Below are 24,438 nucleotides of genomic sequence, written 5' to 3' on the forward strand. Positions count from 1 at the left end.
CATTCAATCTATCATTTATCCATACTATCTATCTGTTTATCTGTCTGTCTGGCATAGGCAACTTTCAGGGACTTTCCAATTTGCTTCCTTGAGTTATTTGTACAGATGTGGGGGGGTCATGGTGAAACTCCCTGTTCAGAGAACTATGTCTAGGTTTGGGTGATGGTACCAATGTTCATTCCCAAGAGTCCATCCAGGACAGGAAATCAGAAGAAGACATCATTGGGCAGTTCATTAGGGAGTGCTTGTTCCCCAGAAGTCAGATCTAGTGTCTCTCTAAGCTTCCATCTCAAAAGAATATATGGATATATGGATGAATAAAAAAAAAAAAGGTGTTGTGCCAAGAAATGGGGTTATAACTATTCAAACTGAGGCAGTCCCTGCCTTCAAGCTTTTAACATTATGAGAGATGAAGCATATATTCAAGTGGCGATCTTCTCTCTTCGAATCCTAGGTTTCCCTAGATTGTGCTGCTGGGATTTATATAGGATTTTTATTTCCAAAGCATTTGGGTCATCTCTTGTCTCCTATTATCTTCACTTGTTCATCTTATTTATAAAGACCAAAACAGAGCTCCCCAGACCCCTTTCTTTGCTCCAGAATAGTAAAAGAAGTCTCATCTCTGACCCCATCCTCAGAGTTCCCTCCTCCCCCACTCTCCTGTCCACATAAAGTCCATCCTGGACTTCCTCCTGAAAGCACTTCTGTGCTACTTTCAAGCGAGACCTAGGCTAACCATCACATCTGTCCTCCATATGCTCCTCGAGGCTTTCTGGTTGCATCTGAGCACAGCTGAAGGGATTGGTTTTAACCTTTAAAATCCTGCCTGGTCTGGTTTTTGTCTCTGACCGGCCTCCCTCTCTCCTTTTGCATGAGTTAGGGAGTGGAGTCAATGGAGACAGCTTTGCTCTCTGACAGTTGACAGGGATTTCTCAGCGAAAGACCGTTGACTTTGGAACTATTCCCTCTGTCAACCCTATAAAGCTCACATTTCTTGACCTTCAGGTCACAGGGACAGGCCCATCTGGTTTTGCAGTCAGTCACTGGAGGAACTTAATTGGAAAGAAAGTTTTGTCTAAAGTTCTACTGAGTGATGAATGGAAACCTGGCCAGTCTGTTTGGTAATTGCTGCAATCAGCACCTCTTCCACTCCTCCACAACATTTTCTTCTTTCTCTCTTCTAGATATGGACTCAAGAAATGCCCAAGGCTTATCAAATCCAAACCAACGAATGTAAGGCATGGATAAAACAGTCACCAAGTGGCCTGAACCTTTTAGCCCTCTCTTAGCTAACTCTCCATCAGTTTCCAGTCTTAGCACTGAAGGGTTCTTGATTAGTGAACTATTTCAGTGGTGTGGTATTAAACTTTTATTTATTTTTTAAACATTTCACAGTTATATTGTAAGCTGATTCTTGACCTCTCATAGGGGTTTTGAGTGCTGAGAGTTTGACACTTCCAGACTAAATGGTGGAATCCATCATGAAGATAAGATCATTCTGCTAGTTCATCTTTCAGGTTGGAAGATTGGGGAAAAGAAAGACTATTATTAACAAGATGCAGTTGCCCATGGTAGCTCCATAATAGGTTACTTAAGGAAATTACAGCCATAATCTTTTGAGGCTGACACAAACCATCCCTCTGTGCTTCTGTGAGGAATAAAACTCTAGAGCTGGAGTGGATCATGAATCTGATCTTGTGTAGGTAACCTGTGCTTGCTATTGAGAGTCTATGTTCTAAAAAATTTGTAGAGATTCTAGAGTTCTATATGACTTTAAGACTCTCCAAATATTAATTCTTACAGCAGCCTAGTGAGATAAGTGTATATCCATTTTTTTTAGAAACCACATATGACAGTGAGGCAAGAGGACCTGGGGTCAAATCTGACCTCAAACACTTAAAAAATATTGCCTAGCTGTGTGACTTTGGGCAAGTCATTTAACCCCATTGCCTGAAATAAAAATTTAAAAAAACCATACATGGAAAGCATAGAGAGGTCTAAAGTGAATGATCCCCCCCAGGGCTGCTTATGTGATGCCCCAAAAGGGAAATGGCCAACAGACATCTCTCTCCTCTGCCCCCCACTCTACTGATCTGACATTGCCAGGCCTTGATGTTACCTGCAGCCTCCAGGTAGTTTCCTGTAACTCTCAAACTTCCATTGAAGCACAAAGAAGTACTGAAGTGTCTCAAGACCAGGATTATGGTGACCCAGTCCACATGGAAGCCAGAATAGGGGACTGGGCCAGCCTGAGCCGGTTTCCTCTTTTTTGTTTTCTTTCTTAATCTGAATCAGGTCAATGATATATGTGACAGATAACTTCTTAATAGGCTTTCTAACCCTTTCCTTTTTATAGTTCACAGTGCCTGTCTCAGCTTCTGAGTTCCCATAGAAGACGCATAGGGCTTAATTCATCTGCTAAAGAATGTCCCTACTCTTTGTCATTTTCATTTTCACTCTAGGTGTTAGAGATAAGGGAGGCCAAACTTGAGAGTCAGGGGCGTATTAATTAATCCATCAACTGCATTTATTAAGGGCTTACTCTGAGCCAGATGCTGTGCCAACCACTGAGTCAACAAAGATAAGGCCCATCCTCAAGGAATTCACATTTAAATGGGGGAGGTAAGATGGACACTTAGAAGTATATACATAGAAAATGCAGACAAGGTGGTTTGGGGAAGGAGTACCCCAGAAGATAGTGAGACTAGGAAAAGTTTCCTGGAGTGGGTAGGAGCTAGGCTGTCATGAAGGAAACAAGGGATTCCAAAGACAGAGGGGTGAGGAGGGAGGGACAGTCGGTGCAAAGGCACAGTGATGGAAACTGAGATACCAGTGTGCAAACAAATAGGCTATTACTGGTGGACCATAGAGTGGGAGGAAGGCAAATGATTTGCTCAATTATCTTGGAAAAACACAGAAAGGTTTGCATGAAATAACAAAGAACAAAATGAGGAGAACCAAGAGAATATTACATAACCACAATATTGTTCTAAGAGCTTTGAGTGAATGTCATTTTGACTATTATATTCAAAATAACTATAAAGGACATATGGAAAAAGATTCTATCTTTATCCAGAGAAAGAACTGATAAATAGATGTATCAAATAAATATATATATATATATATATGTATCTATATGTGCATATGTACTTATACATATATATGTACATTTTTGGTGTCTGAGTAGTCATCTCAATGGGTGGAAAGGGCAGAAGAGAGGAAAAAAGGAAAAAATAAATTTACATAACTATTATAAATTTAAAAGGAATAGTAAGTTGTACATAATAGGTTTGCAATTTCATGTGCAATTATCTTTTTAATTATACTAGGTTATGGAAATATTTACTTTATTCTACAAATTAAGAAAGGAAGGAGGGAGGGAAGGAAGGAAGGAAGGAAGGAAGGAAGGAAGGAAGGAAGGAAGGAAGGAAAGTTAGAATGTCAAAGGAATCTATATTTGAACCTGAAAATACAGGGAAGCCCCTGGAATTTACTGACCAGGGAAGAGACATCATTATGCTTGAGGAAAATGGCAACTCTATGGAAGGAGGTTTAGAAGGAGAGAGGTTTGAGCGAGGGAGATAAATAAGAGTCAATGCACCACAGTGAAAAGAACACCAGTTTGAGAGTCAGAGTACTGGAGTTCAAATCCTGCCTCTGACACTTATTACTTGTGTGACCTAGGTCAGGTCCCTTTATTTCTCTGGGCTCAGTTTTCTTATTTGTAAACACATGGCCTTTGAGGTCCAATCCATTTAAACAGCACTTTTCTTAAAACAATTCTCTGAGTAAGGGAGGATGATCAGTATTGTTATTCCCATTTTTTTTAGATATAGAAACTGATCTGACTTCCTCAAGGTCATAGCCTAGGAAGTGTCTGAGGCAGAGCTTCATTTTTCTTTGATCTTTCTCAGACTACAAAGTTAGCTTCCTTTTCACTATCCCACACTACTTCCTGGTAGTCTTCCTCATTTCTTTCTTCGATCAGACTTGGGTCAATCCTCTCTCTTCCCCCAAATATTTTACATAAAAGTGAAATTTGGTGCAAGTGAATATCCTAGGAAGACTTGAAAAGAAGATGGAGGCAACACAAAAGCAAAAGGGAAAGAAAATGTGGGGAACCTGCCCTCAAGGAACTTACATTCTACTATATTCCAAATCCCCTTTAAGACTGGCTTTAAATCAAGTAAGAGTTAGAAGAAAAACCTTAATAAGTGGACAGTAATTTATTAAGCATCTACTCTGTGCTAAGCTCACATCATATCACTTATTACAGAGTAAAACAGAAATCAATTTTGGTTTATCCACAATATTGTTCCCTTCTTTCCATCCCCTGCCCTGCTGTTCTCTTTTGCCTTTTTCTGCTCTACTTTCTTTTTCTTCCTTCCTCCCTCCTTCCTTTCCTCCTTTTCTCCTCCCCTTTATATTTTCCCTTCCTTCCTTCCATGTACCTCCTGCTATCATTGCAAATAGTAAAGATGTGTTTGTACTTAATGCATTTTTCTTCCACAAAAACAACCCAACCCAAACCCTAATTATAACCAGAGGTGTGGCCCAAACATAGACACTAGTCCCTTGGCCCAGGTGCTGAAAGCATTATCCCTCCCAGCCCTCCCTGGTCCATCCCATCCCCAGCAACAGTGACACCCGAGCAGTGCTTCCCCTGGACGTGTGCCAAGAGCGAACAGCTGGGCCCAGGCTTCCCCTCCATCCATCCCTGCCCTCAAGAAGGATTCACTTCCTCCCCCTACTCTGTTTTTGAAAAATGTAGAGAGAGTAAACAGCGTGGGCTCAAACTTTCTCCTTAATCTAGCCTGGCTTGCCCCCTTACCCCTGCTCCTTTGCTGATCCTACCCCCAAGGGAGGGTGTACTTTCTTCTGTGGCTGGAAAATTTGAGACAGTCCACAATTCTAGTCCTGAGCTCCACCCCAAAATCCTCCAGCTGCAGCCCCCCCTTCTGCCTCCTGAGTGGTAGCAAGCAGCAGCAGCAGTAGCATCTAGGGGATCCCTCCTTTTCCCACCTCCATGGACCCCATCTGCTCCACATCCCTCACAGCAGCCAGATCTTCAGGGTGTCTCAGAGCCTGCTTCCTTGCCTTCCAATATAAGGTACTCCCATTTCTCTCCTCTGCACAAAATTTAACTATGGCTCTGACTATAACCTTCCTAAAGATTCTAAAAATTTCTGCTTAACCTGAGTGGTGAATATTTTTTTTAAATGAAGTTTGCAAAAGGTGAAAGTATGTAAAGTAATTAATAGCTATATACATATATATATATATATATATCCCTGCAGACATTTATGCATGTGTACACACATATGTCTGTATGTTTATACAGATTTCCCTCTGCATTAGTCTCTTACCATTCTAAGTCAAACCCCAGGATTTTTCTGGAACAGATATATTTATTGAGATACTTTCATTGATTTGCTTACTGTGCCTATTCCTGCAGGTCTCTTTCCTGGGAGACAAGCATTAATTCAGAACCCATCAGTGTATACTGTTTAAATTATGTACGGCTTAAATGATTTCTTTCAATGTCTATTACCTTTTGCCCTTCCATGTTAAATTTGATCAGCCGCCGTGTTTGCTCAGTCACCCAGCTTTATTAGATCCATCCAAAGTCCCTCCCAATCCACCTTAGCACTGGGAGGAAGCTAAATAGTTTTGTGTCATCAGCACATTTTTCCACACTGCTATTCACTTTATCCTCTAGGTTATTAACAAGTATATTGAGCTAAATCACTGAAACTACCAAGTTATTCTTAGGGCATTAGCAGCATATGAAGCTGCCACCTTGCCAAGCCCAGCACCATCTTTAGATCTGGTCCTCTCTACTTCCTAGTAGTCAGATTCTCTTGTCTATTCATATAATTTCCTATAAAATTGGGAACAGAAAAGGTGGGGGGAAGGAAAGTCAAAGAATTAATTAAATTCGACAAACATTTGTTATCTGTAATATAAATAGTATAGTTAGTGCCAAGGCCAGTCATGCATAAGCAGAGGAGGTGTTATGGTTTGAGATTTATTCAGAAGCTCTCACCTTGATTAACACTATGAACCTCCACCAACCTACAAGATTTGGTGAAATTCCACAATTAAAAATTCATTCTTTTATATTGGCAAATCTTTTAAAAATAATTCTTAAATTAATTTCAATGAGTTATTCATTCTGAACTTAATAATATTAAATGAGTATTTTCATATGTAATGAGGACCAGAAACTATATTATATATGAAACTACTGATTTTATTACACACAGTTTGCTTTTCCTTTTAAGTATGTAATATAGTAAACATAAAACTTTCAATGCTTTCTTGGTTGTCTATGTTTCTTTCTGGTTTCCTTTTGATCTCTTCCATTGTTTTTTCCAAAAAGACTTTGATGGACCTTTTTTGTTTTTCCTTTTATGAGAGGAAGGGCAGGCTTATTTCTAGTTTCTCTCTTGTTCCTAAAATCCCTTTTTCTACAAACACCAAATGATTTTTAAAATATAAATTCCCATATTAGTTATTCTCCCAAATATATGTCTCATTAGTTTGGATCACAAGTTCCATCACCTCTCTACCAGGAGGCAGATAACAGGTTTACTGATAGGTCCTCTAGAACCACAATTGATTATTTCATTGATTATGGTTCTTAATTCTTCAAAATTTAAATCTTTCAAAATTTCAAAGGTCAAAGTTTTTCTTTAAAATATTGTTATTGGGCAGCTAGGTGGTGCAGTGGATAGAGCACTGGCCCTGGAGTCAGGAGGACCTGAGTCTAAATCTGGTCTCAGACACTTAATAATTAGTTAGCTGTGTGGCCTTGGGCAAGCCACTTAACCTCATTTGCCTTGAAAAAACATAAAAAAATGTTATTGTATAAAATGTTCTCCTGGCTTTGCTTGCTTTATTCTGCAGTTCTTGCAGTTTTTAAGTGTTCTGGAAATCTTTTGTCTTTACAACATAATAATTTCCAAATATTGTACACACACACACACACACACACACACACACACACACACACACACAGAGGAACACTCCTTTATAACAAAGTGTTAACGAAAACCAACCGACATAGTGACTCCATCTGACAGATGCATGTTTCATTATATGTTCTCTAGGACCAAGATTGGGCTTTACACTTAATCAGAATTTAACTTTGTTTTCTCACTCTTTACAATGTTGTCATTGTGAATATGGTCCTCTTGGTTCAACTTACTCCAACTTATATCAGTTCATACATCCTCCCATGGTTTTCTGAATTCATCATTTCCTATTTCACAATAATATTCCACCTTCCTATGTCATAGTTTGTTCAGCCACTCCCCCAGTTGTTGGGAACTCACTTTTGTTTCCAGTCTTGTGGACAAAAGTCAATGTCTCTGGAGGGATTAGTAACTTCACTTTAGCCACTATACCTTAGTGTGAATTGTTTTGAATCAATTTTTCTCCTAACAGGTGGTCGAAAGCAGTATGCTATAAAGTAAATAACTTGGGATCTTGAGTCAGGGGACCTAGATTAGAATTCCAGCTCTGCTAATTACTATCTGCATGGTCCTGGGTAAATTACTTAGTAATTTCTGAACGTGTTTTTCATCTGTAAAATGAGAAGGTTGGATAAATGACCTCCAAGGTCCCTACCTGTTCCAAAGCTATGGATCTATGACAACTAGGGTTCGGCATCTTTTCAGTAGGAAGCTGCCTGGGTGATTACTATTGTTCAAGCATTTGAAGGAAGGAAAGCGAATGCTCAGGATAGGAACAAAATGAACAAGCAATTCCAGGAAGAGCCTCTTGCTTAACAATCTTGTTCCTAAACATTCCATTAATTTTGTTCCTCTCTTGAAATGCAAGCTTGCAAAAAAAATTAAGCCTATCAACCAGTCAGACAACATTGTGAAACACCTAAGTGAGAGAACCAGACTGACTTCTAGACTGAGACCAAAGGGCTAAAACAATTTCAATGCAATTCAACTCAACCAAGCACCTATGTCCATGGCTCTATGCTAGGAAGTGGGAATACAAAGACATGATCAAACAGTTCTTACCCTCAAGGATCTTACATTCTATAGGTCATAAATACAATGATAATTCTAATAGATGGTTGGAAGGACAACCTAAGTGGAGAGAGAGAGAGAGAGAGAGAGAGAGAGAGAGAGAGAGAGAGAGAGAGAGAGAGAGATCAGAAAGAAGAGGCTCGTGTAATGTTAGACTGCTTGGAAAAGGTGGTTTCTGAGCTGAGCTGCAAAAGAAGTTGAAGATTCTAAAAGGGAAAGATGTTGAGAAATTGCATTTCTGGAATGGAGATGACTTATATAAAGTGCATGGAGGTGGGAAAAGGAATGTCTAGTTCAATGAACAGCTAGTTTTCTTGAAAAGTAGTATGTGAAAAAGAATAACAAGAAATAAATCTGGAAAAGATAATGAGAGATTGCAGAGGGCTAAAGAGTTTGCGAATTAACCTACAATTAATGAGAAACCACTAGAGATTTACAATCAAGGGATGAAATGATCACCCCTTTGCATTAGGAACATTAGGTGCAAATTAATTAGGGGCAAGCATTATTGAACAAGCTAGACAATAGAGAGGAAAGATTGGAGGTCAGGAGATTGGTTAGGAGGCTAATAGTCCATTGAGAAATGATGAGAAGGGGCGGCTAGGTGGCGAAGTGGATAAAGCACCGGCCTTGGAGTCAGGAGTACCTGGGTTCAAATCAGGTCTCAGACACTTAATTACCTAGCTGTGTGGCCTTGGGCAAGCCACTTAACCCCATTTGCCTTGCAAAAACCTAAAAATAAAAAGAGAAATGATGAGGACGCGAAGGGAGGAGAGCAGTGAGGGGAGCTCTGATAGAGGAAAGTGGGAGAAGGTATTTTAGGGCAAGAATCACTTCAGGAAAGGACAGGCTTACCTTGGCTTACATTATGAAGTTTCTGAACTCCCTGAAAGCATCATAAGGATGCTGATAGAATAATGCCCCAAACGAACTCTGACTACTCTGTAAATATGTCTAGAGCACCAGTGGTGCTAGCCATCTCTTGTATCTGAAAGTCATATATCCCTTTTGGGTTGGAGATTTATAATATGTTAATACACATCTTAAGTCAAAGAAATGAATCTAATGGAAGATATTTCAGAAGTGTGACAAATTAGTCAAGGGAATGTTTGGAGATGAGTGGGTCCCTGTGAAATTCTTCTAATAATAAAGTGAAGGTAGTCTCCAGATATAGATCTAGTTATGGGTTGCCCATTTACCCCACACGAGTCATTTCTTACATTCTGTTAAAAATATTTTATTATCTTCAACAACTAAGGGTTTACAGGGCCAGTGAACAGAGCGCAGACCCTGGAGTCAGGCTGATCTGAGTTCAAGGGAAGCAAAGCACTAGGACCAGGACAGGCCTCTTGGAGAAAGTAGGAATGTAACCAATTGAAGAAAGTTGGGGACACAGAGACAAGGGGAGAGAACATTCCAGGTGTCGGGGACATCCAGAGAAGAGGGAGAGTTGAAAAATTCTTTTTTTTAATATCTATCAATCCAAGGGAAGTCCCCATCACCACATAGAACTCTCCCTTATTGTTGTTATTTTTAATAATAATAATTTTAATAATTTAATAATAATGTATCCTTTCACAAGCTTTTGAATTCTAGCTCCTCCCTTGAAACAACAGACGGTAGCAAAAATTAACATCCTCATCTAACAGGATATTTGTTATTTCTCCCCTATATTCCACAGAAGACTGCAACTATCAGCCAGGTGAAACAGTGGATAGAGTGCTGGCCCCGGAAGGAGGATGACTTGAGTTCAAATCTGAACTCAGATACTTCCTAGTGACCCTGGGCAAGTCATTGAACCTCTCTTTAACCTCATCTGTCAAATGGGGATAGTGAAAGATATAAATCTACCTCTCAAGGTTGTGAGGATCAAATGAAATAAATAAAACTAAGAACTATATAAATGTTAGCTATTGTCATTGATCAGTTTTGTTTTCCCTGATGCTGTTGAGGTCATTGGATCAGTAATTATCCTGGTTCCCATGTTAGATTATGAGTTTCTTGAGGACATGCATTGCTTCACTCTTTGTCTTTGTAGCTCCATTGTTTGGCATAAACACATCACTTGATAAATTCTTGTTAATTATTTGAATGATTCTGCTTATTTCAATCTGCCTCAATTCATTCAAGTCTCCTCTAGTTTCTCTGAACACTTCACATTTATTATTTCTTTGTAAAATTTTATTTTGTTACTTTTCCATTTAACAAGCATTTATTTTCTCTCCCTCTCCTCCCTCCTCCCCACAAACAACATAAAAAGGAAAATGGAAATGCTTAGAGCAAATTGGCAGAGTCACGTGAAGGAAATTCCTTCAATGTTGTTTAGTCATTTTCAGTGAATCCAACTCCTTCTGACCCCTTTTGGGGGGTTTTCTTGGCAAGGATACTGAAGTGGTTTGCCATTTCCTTCTCTAACTCATTTTACAGATGAGGAAACAGAGGCAAATAGGGTGAAATGACTTGCCCAGGGTCACATAGCTAGGAAAATGGATTTGAACTCAGGACTTCCTGACTCTGAGCCCAGCACTCTATACTTGTACCTCCTAACTTCCCTCATTGGTCATGCCCCAAAGTTATGTTCCTATCTACTCCCTGTCTGAGTCTATTCCCTCTTTGTCAGCATATGTCACCTTCAGTCTTATAGAAAAATGGTTGATCATTGCAGAAATCAGAGTTCTTATGTATTTCAAAGTGACTTTTCTTTATAATATTGTTATTGCAAATATTATTTTCCTGTTCTTCTCTCTTAAATCTGCCTCAGTTCATAGATGCTTCCCATTTTCCTCAGAAACTTTCCAATTCATCATTTCTTAAAGTACAATAATATTTCATTAAATCCACATAACACAATTTGTTTAACTATTCCCCAGTAAGCATGAACCTCCAAGTTTTCAGGGTTTTTTTTTTTTTTTTGCTATTATAAAAAGATCTTATAATGGAAATTTTGTGAATTATAAATATTTTAAAATAATTTAATAATTGTAAATTATAAATACTTTTCTGCAGTTGAATCTCTGGTCTCTTTGGAGATTACACCTAGTAGTGGTATCATTGGGTTAAAAGGTATGCATAGTTAAGTAAATTTTAAGGCATAATTTCAATTGCATTCCAGAATGATTGAACTAAATTCACAGATTCTTCAACAGTGAATTTGTGTGTCTATTTTCCTTCAGCCCTATAACATTTGCTGTTTTCTTCTTTTGACTTTTTGTTAATCTGATAGATATCACAATCACTTTAATTTTTATTTCTCTAATCATTACTGGTTTGGGTTTTTTTTTTTATATGGTAAAGGATATCTTAGATTTCTTCCTTTGAAAATTGTTTATTCATATCCCTTGACCATTAACTAATTGGAGACTAGTAGTTCTTATAAAGCTGAATTAGTTCCATATATGTATATACATAAATATATACACATTTAGTATATTATATATATAAAACACATATATTTCAATATATAGAACTTATTCATATTGAAATCCTTGTTAGAGAAACTTGCTTCAAAGATTTTTTTCCTAGTTACCTGTTCCCCTTCTAATTTTAAGTGCACAAATTATTTATTTGCACAAAAACTTTTAAATTTTATATAATCAGAATTGCACATTTTTTCTTTCATGATCTTCTGTTTGGCCATACACTCTTCCTATATTTATAGGTTAAAATAAAGTTTTTTCTATATTCCTCTAATTTGTTTATGATATTCCTTTTATGTTTAAAGCATGTATCAATATGAGGATTATCTCGGTATATGGTGTGAGATGATGATCTAAACGTATTTTCTGCTCAGCTGTTTTCAAATTTTCCCATCAATTTTGTCAAATAGTGAATCCTTACTGCAGTAGCTGGAGTCTTTGAATTTATCAGACATCATGTTTCTATTTATTTTATACTTCTATGCTCCTCTGCTTGACATCTATTTTTAACCAGTACCATATATATCATTTGGATGTTTTGTGGCATAGTTTGAGATCTACTATTACTAGGCTCCTTTCTTTCCCATTCTTTTAAAATTACTTCATGAATTTCATGATTGTTTTTTAGCTCTATAACATATTGCTATTTGATTAGCATCTTATGATATTTCTTTTTTTTTTAGGTTTTTGCAAGGTAAATGGGGTTAAGTGGCTTTCCCAAGTCCACACAGTTAGGTAATTATTAAGTGTCTGAGACCAGATTTGAACTCAGGTACTCCTGACTCCAGGGCCAGTGCTCTAGCCACTGTACCACCCAGCCACCCCATGATATTTTTTTTTTAGATTTTTCAAGTTAATGGGGTCAAGTGGCTTGCCCAAGGCCACACGACTAGGTAATTATTAAGTGTCTGAGGTCGGATTTGAACCCAGGTTCTCCTGACTCCAAGGCTGATGCTCTATTCACTGCGCCACCTAGCCGTCCTGCCCCATGATATTTCTTAAAGGAACATTTTCTAATGGTCCAGTTGCATGGTGGGGAGGTCTCCCTTAAGTACAAGCAAGGGAGAATCAAGGCCCTGATCAAAAGAATCCTGATTTCTCTGAATAGACTGATGGTGAAGCAATGAATGAAAATGAACCTTGATTATTCTCCTCTTTGGAAATTAATTCTTTTAGTTCTTTCCAAAAGGCTCATGGGATCATTTATTTAGTCCATTGAGAAAATGGTGGCCAAGATGGGTTGAGGGTTTTGCCTAGTATCGCTTAACTGGTAGGGTATGACAGGGACCAGGCCACTAGGAGCTCAGTCCTGAGAACATGTCCAGAGCCTACATGTACTATAAATATAATACCAGAACTAGCACCTGAGTTTTTGAACTCTCATTTCAGTCATATTTTGTCTACAGGTATCCATGCCTTTTATCATAAATTACCTCAATTTAAAACACTAGCTTAGATACTGCCTTCTTCTAGGTAAAGCAGTGAGAGACTAGCAAGGTAGAATGTTGGAGAATTTATATATCAGCAGACATTTACAGTCAATCAATTTTTCAGTGGTGCAGAAGGTGAGATATAAGGAAATGATGATGATGATGATGATGCAAAAAACAAACCATAAAGTTTTACTTTTCTGCCCTTCTCTTCCATCTCTTAATCAAAACCAGACTTGTCCAAAGCAAAGTTAAAAAAATATGAAATGATGTCCTCATCAAATTTTCAAAAAATATTATAACTAAATAATTTAAGGGTCTCTTTTACTTGTGAATTTCCTTGGTTCTCTGTTTCTTCAGCTAAAATAAAGGAGTTGTACAAGATTGCTTATGAGTTCCCTTCTAGCTGTTAATCTGTGACCTTCTATTTGTTTAACTGATTATGCTTTTCAATATTTAAAGGTTAAAAATATCTTTTCAAATTGGGGTTAATTTCTATTCTGAGCACACACATACTTAGAAAACAAAAAGTGACAGGCAGCAGAGGTGAATATTTTCTCCATAAAAATTCAGATTTAAATAGACACTCTCCATATATATTGACACTGACCTCTTCTGGATCTGAGTTTGATGCTAGCAATAACTAAAGCAGCTGCTATGGGCAAATGGACAGCACTGAGAGGTTGGGAAGGAGGAGATTGTGGTTGAAAGAACTGGTAGGACTGAGGTGGTCCACTCATACTCAGGAGGCTGCAAGCAGAAAAGGGAGGGTCAAATTATGGATGCTTCAAGTTTAGATCAAAATCTGGATTTTTATATTGAAAAAATCAGGTCAACCCACCCAACCAGTTCATAACACGGCAATAAGAATATTTAATGTAACTTTAGCCTTCCACTCCTACTGTAATAAGATGAATTGTTTTAGGCTGAAACAATGCTTTGCTAGAAAATATTTTTTAAACTTCTCCCTAAATATAATTTATGTTATTACCAAAAAAATTAAGATCTTATGTTTCTGGCATTGTATTTTTAGTTTAGTTTAGCTCCAGGCATTAGGATTAGACTTCACATAGGCAGCAGTTCTATAGAGACACTAACACTACCTGCAAGAACATATTTGCTAGAGGTAGAACCCCTATTAATCCAGTTATAGAAATAGTAACTTAAATAATGAATGAGATTTTTACTACTGGCTGTAGACAATGGGATTTAAGCAGCAAGAGGAATGGTAATAGTGTTCACTCAAATAAACATGTATAATTTATAGTGAAGAACTATACAACTTCTAGCAAGAAAAATATCAGATATTTTCATCCATCAAAGTTTCTTTTTCATCAATTTTTAGAAATCACAGTATGTCAGCAAGAGTATTTGTAGCTTAAAGCTATACAATGCTCTAGTGTATGACTAAGTCATGTAAAAATTATTCTTCTTACTCAGGAAAGAGAAGAAGACTGGGAATTTTTTTAAAGGAAAAATTCTTTTTCTTATGTATGGGAGTGAATTGGAGGCTGAATGTATGATACTCATTTATGGTGTCATAATTTGGTTTGTGCCATGAAACTTGCATAAATACATGCGAAGTAAAGCATTAAAATGGCAAGTTTCAAATGAAATATGCTTTGGAAAGAGAAGGAATGACCCTGAATGTCATTGGTAAACATCTCATTTCTCTGAAACTTTTGATTCCGGCCATTTTTATAGACTTTCCCTTGCTAGCTTCTCTTCTCCAAAGCCAGTTCACTCTGCCTCTTCAAAAGAGTCAAACTTTGCACAAAAGTCATTGGAAACAAGATAATTTTAATTTTTACATAAGCGTCACTCTCTAAGAGGCGAGATTGCCTAAGGGTAAAATATACTTGGCCCTCTCTCATATTTTAATGAAAAGTATATTCCAGTGAGCACGAAAGCAAAACAGCTTAGAGATGCAGTAATAGGTTCTGTGGAACATTAGAAGCTAAGATTTTACTATTCTCACCAAAGCAGAGAAACATGTGAAAAACATCTCTAAAATCTCTACAACACCCACTTAAATGGGACATTTATTTATTTTTCCAGATCAAAGGAGAACACCAGTAAGATTCTTAAGAGTCTAATTTTCAATTGCATTATTGGAAACTTGAATAATATGACCCTTTACAATCCTGAGTATTAAAATCTTTCACTATACAGTCAGAAGACACATAAGAAAAGGGCAAGACTTTTAATGAGTGTACAAAGAGTAAATAAATTGTGGGATAACCAGTTTACAGTATTCTCAAGATGTCAAATTGATTGGACCATGTCATTTATTCCTTTATTCTATAAACTGTGTAGGCAACCTTTTACCTCCAGGATCAAATATAAAACCCTCTGTTTGGTTTTTAAGGGCCTTCATAATATGGATATTTCAGGTTTCTCCCACCTCACTTCCCCCCACCTCCCAACTCCAGGCAAGGTCCCTGGTTGTCCCCATTCTGGAATTTTCTATCTCCTCATCTTCATTTCCCTTCAAGTCCTAGTTAAAACCCCATGTTATGAAAGAAGGCTCTCCTGTCCCCACTTTAATGCCTTTCCTCTATATACATCTTGTTTGCCTAGGGATGCCTAGAAAGTACAATGGATAGAGCACAGTTCCTCATATGTAAAATGAATTGGAAAAGGAAATGGCAAACCTCTCCAGTATTTCTGCCAAATGGGATCATGGAGGGGTAGATGTGACGTGTGACTGAAAACAGCTGAACAGCATAGATCTTGTTTGAATATATTTGTTTGTATGGGCTCCCCTTTATTAGACTGTGAGCTCCTTGAGGGCAGAGACTATTGGTTTTTTTTTACCTTTAAAACAATTTTTTGTATTCCCCAAAATTAGATTAGCCTGTGACAAAATAGTTTAATAAATGTTTGTTGACTTGACTTTTCATTTTGGGAAATAAAGACTTTCCCACTTCCACAAATTGGTAGAAATTGCAGCAGAACAAAATATCATACTGACCTAAGAATAACAACCTAATAAAGAGTAATACAGACTTTGGTCCTTTCCTCCACCCTGTGAAACAGCTCTGGAATTTCCTGCTTCTCTTTTATGTGAAATGCTCGTCTTTCTTTCTTTCGTTTTTTCATCATTTCTCTTTTGGAGCGGACTGGTTTCATCATTTTTGAATGTGCTTTTTCCTTTAAAATTTCAAATTAAAAAATTCTCAGCCTCTCATTGTCCCATAAAGATGACGCCATGATTAAAACCAGATCCAGAATGTAGATCCACTCTCGTACTTGAAACAAAAACAGGAACAATCTCAGTAAAAACATTCCATTTCCCACCAGAGACCTTTGTGATGGTAATCCAGGTATTACCCTATCTGTAAATATGCATCGAACAAGCAGAGCATATATGGAAATACTTTCAGAGCTCAATATAAGATTTTCATATTAAGAATGGAATGTGATACTATTTGATTCCTTAAAACCTGGATTTTGAAGAAAGGTATCTTTACAAAATATCTATATGAGAAAATGATGGCAATAACTTGGAACTATTTGTTTTTTGCTTAAACAGGAATGCAATATTAAAAAAACCCAGAAACTCCCAATATTTTAACAAAACACTCATCATAGACTTAGATCTTAGAGACCATCTGTTTCCTAGATTTTTACTGAGGAAAATTAGGCCCCCAGGAGTGACTTGTCCCCTACCCAGTATAATAAGGGTCATCCCCCAAAGCATCTCAGAGCCAGCCTTCTGGGCTCTGGCCAACCACTTGTGTTGACTCAGTACTTGGGCACATGGAAGATGACCTGACCACACATCTGACTCAGGACTGAAGAATGAAGAAACTGTGAAATGACAAGTTGATCCCCTCTTGGCTACTTTGCCAGAAGTGGACGGACCTTTAATAAGAAGAGATCGCTTCCAGTTTGGTCTCTTGCTATCCTGTAGTGAGTGCTGTCACAAAAAATACCTATGAGGAGTGGGTGGATGAGCTGTATTTTCCTTCCTAACTAAATGACCAAACATCATTCTCAAGATGGCTTGGAGGGAAACATCTTAGTTCACGAAGTTTATAGGTCCTGGGTCCAATGAGTGGAACTAATTGGTGATAAGAGAAACTTCTACATTAGAGAAGACCACTAGTGACAAGAAGAGGAGGAGGCCAAGCTGCTCTGCTGGCTTTACCGAAAACTGACTTTAGGGAGACCATAGAGGACCCTGGTGAAATGTAGAATGCCTAATCTGTAGTCTCACCAACAACTTTATACTTAGAGGAAATTGAAATATTAGTCTCCCAGGAGTTTATAAGAGTAGCTTTAAGTTCCTATTTTAAGTTCCTCTGTCATTGCATGCTGTAAATTTTTTAGTATTAATTCTGTATGTAGGAAATAAAGAGCTGCCCCATACCTGATTCACATTGTACATTAAATACCTTTCTACTTCCCCTTTTAGGAACACCTAGATACAAAACCCAAACTCTAACTGATTTTAAGCCACCAGAGTGAGCTTTCAAAGAATGTGAAAAATGAGAACCTAGCCTCTCTCTTCTTAGAGGCCAGGTTTTCCTAGGATTAATTCCAATCATAGATTCATGAGAATCATATGCACAAGCTCAGAATCAAGACCACTCCATATTAGAAAGTGGTGTAGGGTCCCAAGGCCTTGGGCTCAGCATCACTTCCTCAGCATTAATGGTAATAAGTGATAGAAGTTGGGATTTTAACCAATTCTGATGCTAAATTCAATTGTGTTGTGGTACATACAGAGCAGGTGGAGCTATTCTCTCTCTCTCTCTGCCTTGGGTAGATTACATAGGAGATATGGTGCCATCTTAGTAAGATATGTTGCCATCTCAAGTAATATGGTGACCCCTTCCTGAAAAGACTTGGCATTTCAATATGAAGTGGAAAAGGTTTTGTGGTCCTTTGGTCCTCCCCCAATAGTGTGATGGCAAAGGTGGAAGGAAGCTGCAGCCACTAAAAGAAGAAATAGCTTCCAGCTCAAGTTTCTTGGGCAGCGCTTCTTCAAGTAGCAAGAGGTGACTTTAGTGAGATGTGATGTGATGTGTGTGTGTATATGTGTGTGTGTGTGAATGTGATGAGTTGATGACCTGAGAACAGTTTTGTACCAAGAAAATAATTTATTAATATTTATTAACCACCCTACAATGAACTCAGCATTGGAGATACAAAAAAAAAAAAAAAAGAGCAAGAAACAGTCCCTGACTTCAAGGAGCTCCTAGTCTAAAGGAGGAGACAATATGAGAACAAGCTACATATGGGATAAGATGGAGATAAGCCAGTGGTCTATTATTGTATTGTAAATGGACAAAGAGAGACTTAACTCACAAAAGGAGATTCCATCTCCATGAGTGAGAATGAAGGGAATAGATGCAGAGTTTGGGGAAGCAAAGATTTTCCCATCCATCCATTTCTAGGGATGACAAATTCTCCACTTAGGTTCTTCTTGGCCCTGTGATTCCTGCCACAAAAACACTCTTCTCCTCCATCCTTGCCCATAGTCCATGGGTCAGTTGGCAAGCATTTATTAGACATGTGCCATGCATTGGACCCCATGCTAATGCTGGATATACAAATACAAGCAAAAAGAAAGATGATCCTGCTCTTAATGAACTTACATTTTAATAGGGGAACATAGCTCATAAAAGAAAGCTGAAAAAATGGAGGAAGAGAAAGCCCCATGGAAGCATGGCAGTGAAGTCCAGAGAATTGATGAAGGCGGTCCTGGCCCTTCCCCAAAGGGGAGGTTCTGGGAAAAACTCACCAGTGTGTAAAGGGGCCACAAGGGCGCATCGTCCCTTCAGCCCTAGTCCTCAGTATTCTAAACTGAGTGTAACCTCCTATTCTTCCATCTCTCCCTACACATCTAAATCTGCTTTTCTTCTTCATTTCCTCCTGTCTCTAATGCTCCTTGCTCTCATGCCTCATTTCACAGTCTTGATCCTATAGCTAACAGCTGCCTTTGCCTCTCTTGCCCTCTTGTCCCACTGCCAATCTCACCTTTCCCATCCCAACCCATCCCCCAACTTCCACCTGCCTTCTCTGTTAATACTCACATGCTTCTAAACATTCCAGGAAAAAGTCACGCAACCAAGCTTACAGAGCTCCCTACAAACTCATGTCACCCCATTGCATCGGGGCCCGCCTTGCCACAGAGCAATCCCTTTTAGCCTTCCCTGACTGGCTTGATCACGTTCTCCACAGCAGCTGTTGCCAACTTTCTCTTCTTTCCTTAGACTTTACTGGACCACTTCCTTTCAGCAGAGCAACTCATTTTTTTTTTACCTTACTGAGAAAACAGAGGACATTCTCAAGTTCCCTCTTTTCCCTGGCTCTATACCTCAAAATTCCTATTTCTCAGCCCCAGTTTTCTCCTCTTTTGCTCTGAAGTGGACCTTCTCCTGCCAAGGCTAACACTCCTCCATCCTTCACAAATATATTTCACATGGACTTTCTATGGAATAGTCATCATAATTTGCAGAGATTATAATTTTTTTTAAACTGGGAGGGAACTGAAGACTCCCAGTCATCTTCAAAAGATGACTTCTGTCCCAACTAATCATACTCTTTCCTTCAAACAGGGGACTTGGATTCTGCCAGCAGTACCCTGGCTCTGATAGATGAGCATTTACTTTATCTTGCTGGACGTCTCTACAACACCCACAACACTTGGGTACCCTTCACTTGCTTGTTTTCCTTTAGGCTTTTTTTTCCCCGTTAGAATGTAAGTTTCTTGTCAAAGAATATGAACTGGCAGTTTTCAGAAGAAGAAATCAAAGTTGTATATCATATGAAAAAATGCTCTAAGTCACTACTGATTAGAGAAATACAAATCAAAACAACTCAGAGGTATCAGCTCATGCCTATCAGATTGGATAATAAGTCAGAAAAGAACAGAAAAAAGACAAATGCTGGGCGGGAGGAACTACAACTGCTAGGTTTATATCCCAAAGAGATCAAAGAAAAAGAAAAGGACCAATATGAACAAAAATATTTATAAAACTTCTTTTTTGTGGTGGTGAAAAATTGGAAATTGAGGGAAATTCTCTCAATTGGAGAATGGTTGAGCAAGTAAGAAATGAAGGCCTGGTTTCAGAAAAACCTGAGAAGACTATATAAATTGATGCAGAGTGCACAGTAATAACAAAGTTGCGTTGATATCAACAGTGAACGGCTTGAATCCATGAAAAGAGCCAAGACAATTCCAATGGATTCATGATGAAAAAAAATGTCATCTGCCTCCAGAGAGAGAATTGATAAACTCTGAGAGCAAACTGAAGTATGATTTTTTTCACTTTATTTTTCCTACCTTTTTTGGCAACATGGTAAATATGAAAATATGTTTTGCAAAATGTCACATATATAATTAATATTCTATCACTTACCCTATCAATGATGGGAGGGAGAAAGGGAAAGAATTGGGAACTCAAAAAATTTTTTAAATGTTAAAATTTTTTAAAAGAATATAAGCGTGGGGCAGCTAGGTGACACAGTACATAGAGCACCAGTCCTGGAGTCAGGAGCACCTGAGTTCAAATTCAGTCTTAGACATTTGACCTTGGACAAGTCACTTAACCTCATTGCCTTGACAAAAAAAGCATATAAATTCCTTAAAAGAAGGAACTATTTGCTTATATTTATATTTCTAGCATCTAACTTTTGCCACCACATAGTAAGGACTTAAAAAGAAATGTTTTTTTCTCTCTCTCTTTCTCTTCTCTTTCTTCTCTTCTCTTTGTCTCTGTTCCCTTTCCCTCTCTCACCTCCCTCCATACTCTCCCCCCTCTTTCTATCTTTCTTTTCTTTCTCTTTCCCCCTCTCTCTCTCTCTCTCTTCTTTCTCATACTCCCCTCTTTCTCTTGTCTTCATTTTTTTTTCTCTTCTATTATAATAAAATAACATATTATCTTTTCATACACACACACACACATATATATATGTGTGTATATAAAACTTATGTGTACACCCCCTACTCACAATACATACCAGTGCTGGCTGTTGAACATTTACCAGTACACCAATGAATAACAAATATATGTATATATACAAACATATACATACTATATAATTCTATAGCATATATAAATATAAATGCTCTCAGAGTTAATACTTTCTATATATGGTAATATTTAAATTAAAATTATATAAAATACATTTAAATAGAATAACATATAATTATATATACTATACTATTATATAATATAACACTTCTATACATATTTTTATTGTGTGCATATGCATGTATGTATACTATAATATATTGTGTAATAATATAATATTAAACTCCAAGGGATGGACATAGACTAACGTGAAGGGCACTTGGTTAACACCAGAACAGGGACTGCAGAGGTCACAGGGACAAGGCAGGAGAGAGTGGCATATAAAGGTTTATCTACCCAGCCAGGCAAGTACATATATTCAGAAAGTGAGAAAGAACCAACTGGTTGTTTGACTCTGTGACTTTTTAGCCTCGCCATTGGGAAAAGCAGGGGTCTCATTTACCGCGCCTCAAGTATTCTAATTTCACAATTGCTGCATTTTTGTTTTCACAACACTTCACCAGAGTCAAGAAGAAGCTGCCATTTCTTGAAGTTTTTTTCCAAGTGTTAATTTGAGGATATTTCTCCTGTGACCCGAAGGTCAAAGAGCACACAACTTGGTCCCACACCTGCTTTGAAATTCAGAGCACAAGGCCAGAGCGCAGAAGAATGGGATGTCGGTAGAAGTGGATTCTCTCTGTGGCAAACCTTGGGAAACAGACAGGAGCCAAGGAGGACGCCTGGAGGTGTGAGTCTTAGGAAGAGTCTTCACATGTCAGACCCTCAGAGGGTTGTCAGGTTAAAATCCTGCCCCTGGCCAAGGCAGTCAGGAAGCTTGGGGCACACGTGAGCCACTGACCCCATTTGGGGTTTAGCCATCTATTGGAGGCTTGCCCTCCACCATTCCATGAAGCAGGTCCAGCTTGTCCTTGCCTCTGTTCTCTCCACCTTCCCTTTCATTATCTCTTCTTTCTTACAAGGCATTCCCATATCCTCCCTCTCATTCCCTGCTGCAGTTCTCCCACTGCATTAGCGGGGGCAACTCCAGTCATCCTGATCCATATCTAGAGACTGGGTCCAGGTGACTTGGGAGGAGAAGGTGACTTTGCACGTCCCTCCCTCACTTAAATCCAGTTCACTGGTCCTCTTGGAGAAAGAAGGACAAATGACAACAACCTTGCCCTAGTTCAGGTGCCCACTGCCTTCTTCCCATCTACTCTCACTGGTCAGTTTTCACCTTTGTGTGGATTCCTGCTTAACTTATCCCAGGGAGGTAACTCTAGTCTAATGGTTCAAATGCTTCCCTGGAAGTGATAAAGACTTCCCTGGAAGTGATGAAGACCTTGGTTCCTAACCTGCCTCTGACATTTACTGTCTGGGTGACCAGGGACAAGTGGTTTAATCTCTGGCCCTTGGGCAACTCTCAAAGACTTAAAAAAATAAGACATGTCCCATTGATATTACCTATCCCAGGGTTCACATTAGCTCTAATTGCAGAACAGGATATCTCTAATTATAGTATTTTGGGAACCATGGTGGGAGAGTGGAAAGGTGATATATTTCTTGACACCCAAGATCATAAGGGAGATAGATTATGGGGTCTGGAATCAAGAAGACCTGAGGTCAAATCCAGAGCAGATATTTATTAGTTATGCAACCTTGGTTTTAGTCACTTAAAACCTCTATCTGACTTAGTTTTCTTATCTGTAAAATGAACTGGAGAAGGAAATGGCAAATTGCTCCAGTAGCTCTGCCAAGAAAACTACAAATGGGGGTTGGACACAACTGAAATGAACAACAATAGGGTATACCCAGTAGGATAGCCATCAATATAGACTATGTCTTCTCTCTAGTTTTATATGCTTAACTCTCCCTACAATTAGTTGTTAATTCCAGAGCTGATAGTGAGCAGTGCCAAGATTATACTGGGCATACTCATTCATAAGCATGGCTATCTTGCCTCGAGGGTGCGCACTCTAACCCCTTAGCAGCCAGGGAAAGACATTAGATCCCAATTTTCCAGATAAGAAAACTCAGGTCCAGAGAGGATGATGGCAAGAATATCAAAGAGGGAGGGAAGATATTAAGGAGATAAAACCATCAGGACATGAGACTGATTCAGTGCAGAGTCTCAGAGAGAAGGCTCTGGTTGAGTTTTAGGCAGCCACCAACAAAGCTGAGCTGACAGCTGTTTTCAGTCATCAATAATTGTGCTTTGCCCGGTTCTCCCACCATTACAAATCCCTGCCTAAGAACTCTTTCTCAAACTGGCTGACAGCCAGGTCAGGCTTAGGCAGAACTGAGAAGGAAAGCTTTATAACCTCAAGTGTAATTATAGGACATAGATTTGGACCTGGAAGAGAACTAGAGTTCTGCCTATACGCTATAATTTTACAAATATGGAAAATGATGTCAAGAGAAGTTCAATGACTTGCCCAGAATCAGGATTTTCACTCAGATACTTTTAATTCAAATACAATTCCATTTTCAGGGTACCATGCCTAGTCCTGTTGGGGCTTCAGTAACTATAGCTGCTCCTCTTGGAAGAAAGGAGGGTCAAGTGGTCTCAGAATAAAGAACACCAAGTCTATGGGCAGAAGCAAATAGCCACACTTGACAGGAGTGAAGGATCAGGGGACTGGGATGGGGAACGAGGTTGTTACACCGACCCGATGAGACTGATATGACTCAGCCTCCTCACCATTTGCTTTTGACTTCTCAGGGAACTACGATAAATGTTCTTCAAATAGACTGGATCTTTCTTTCTATGAGTAGGGAAAATGTTCAGTCCCTAAAATCTTTGGGAACATACTTGTGTTTGGATGGAATAGGGAGTAAATGTGAAAAATTATAGGCTTTAAATATGCTAATGTTTGTACTGAAAGAGATTTGTTTGACAGGTGACAAATCTGTCCACAGAGACCTGGGTAGAAGATGAAATGGAAGAGAAAAATGGAAACTCTGGAAGAAATAAGAAAGGAAGATGGGAAAGAAACTGAAGAAGGGTAGAAAATGCCACGAGTCAGTGAAGGTTTAAAGGTTGCAGAGAGCAGCTATGAGGCTTGAAAAGATGTGGTGGTTTATGGGAGCTGACCTGAGGTGATGTGTCCAAGGAAGAGAGAGAGAGAGAGAGAGAGAGATGAGTTTAGGGAAATTTCTGTGAGTTTTGTGGCCAGGGGGACATCATACCTTGGAATGTTAGGGGGATTGCCCAGGGCACAATTCTCTCTGGACTTTAGTCTTCTAGGTAAAGCCTAGAAAAATTAAACAAGAGAACACTGGTTCCTCCTCCCTTCCACTACCCCCCTTCCCTCAGGGACTAGGGGAACTGAAAGGGGTTCTGGGCTAACCTGGAGGAAGCAGCAAGTCAGAACCAGAAAGAGAAACAGAAGCAGCAAGGGAGCCCAGAGAAGAGCCTTCAGAAAAAGGGGGAGAATGCTTAATGTCTGGCTCAGAGGGGCACAGGAGGCCTTGTTGACCTGGAGCTTAAGCTTGAGGGCCAGAAAAGGAAAGACTG

General features: G+C 38.8%; 1 long non-coding RNA gene across 1 annotated transcript in view; it reads right to left on the reverse strand.

Annotated features, from left to right (window-relative positions):
• LOC141492624 (uncharacterized) overlaps positions 1-24,438 on the reverse strand; it is a 101,903-nt gene that overhangs the window by 12,204 nt on the left and 65,261 nt on the right. The window contains exon 4 of the long non-coding RNA XR_012469991.1: positions 13,505-13,644. This is a non-coding gene — a long non-coding RNA (uncharacterized LOC141492624). The remainder of the gene's footprint in view (positions 1-13,504; positions 13,645-24,438) is intronic.

This window comes from Macrotis lagotis, chromosome 7, assembly GCF_037893015.1.
Source record: "Macrotis lagotis isolate mMagLag1 chromosome 7, bilby.v1.9.chrom.fasta, whole genome shotgun sequence".
In the NCBI taxonomy this organism is placed as follows: Eukaryota; Metazoa; Chordata; class Mammalia; order Peramelemorphia; family Peramelidae; genus Macrotis; species Macrotis lagotis.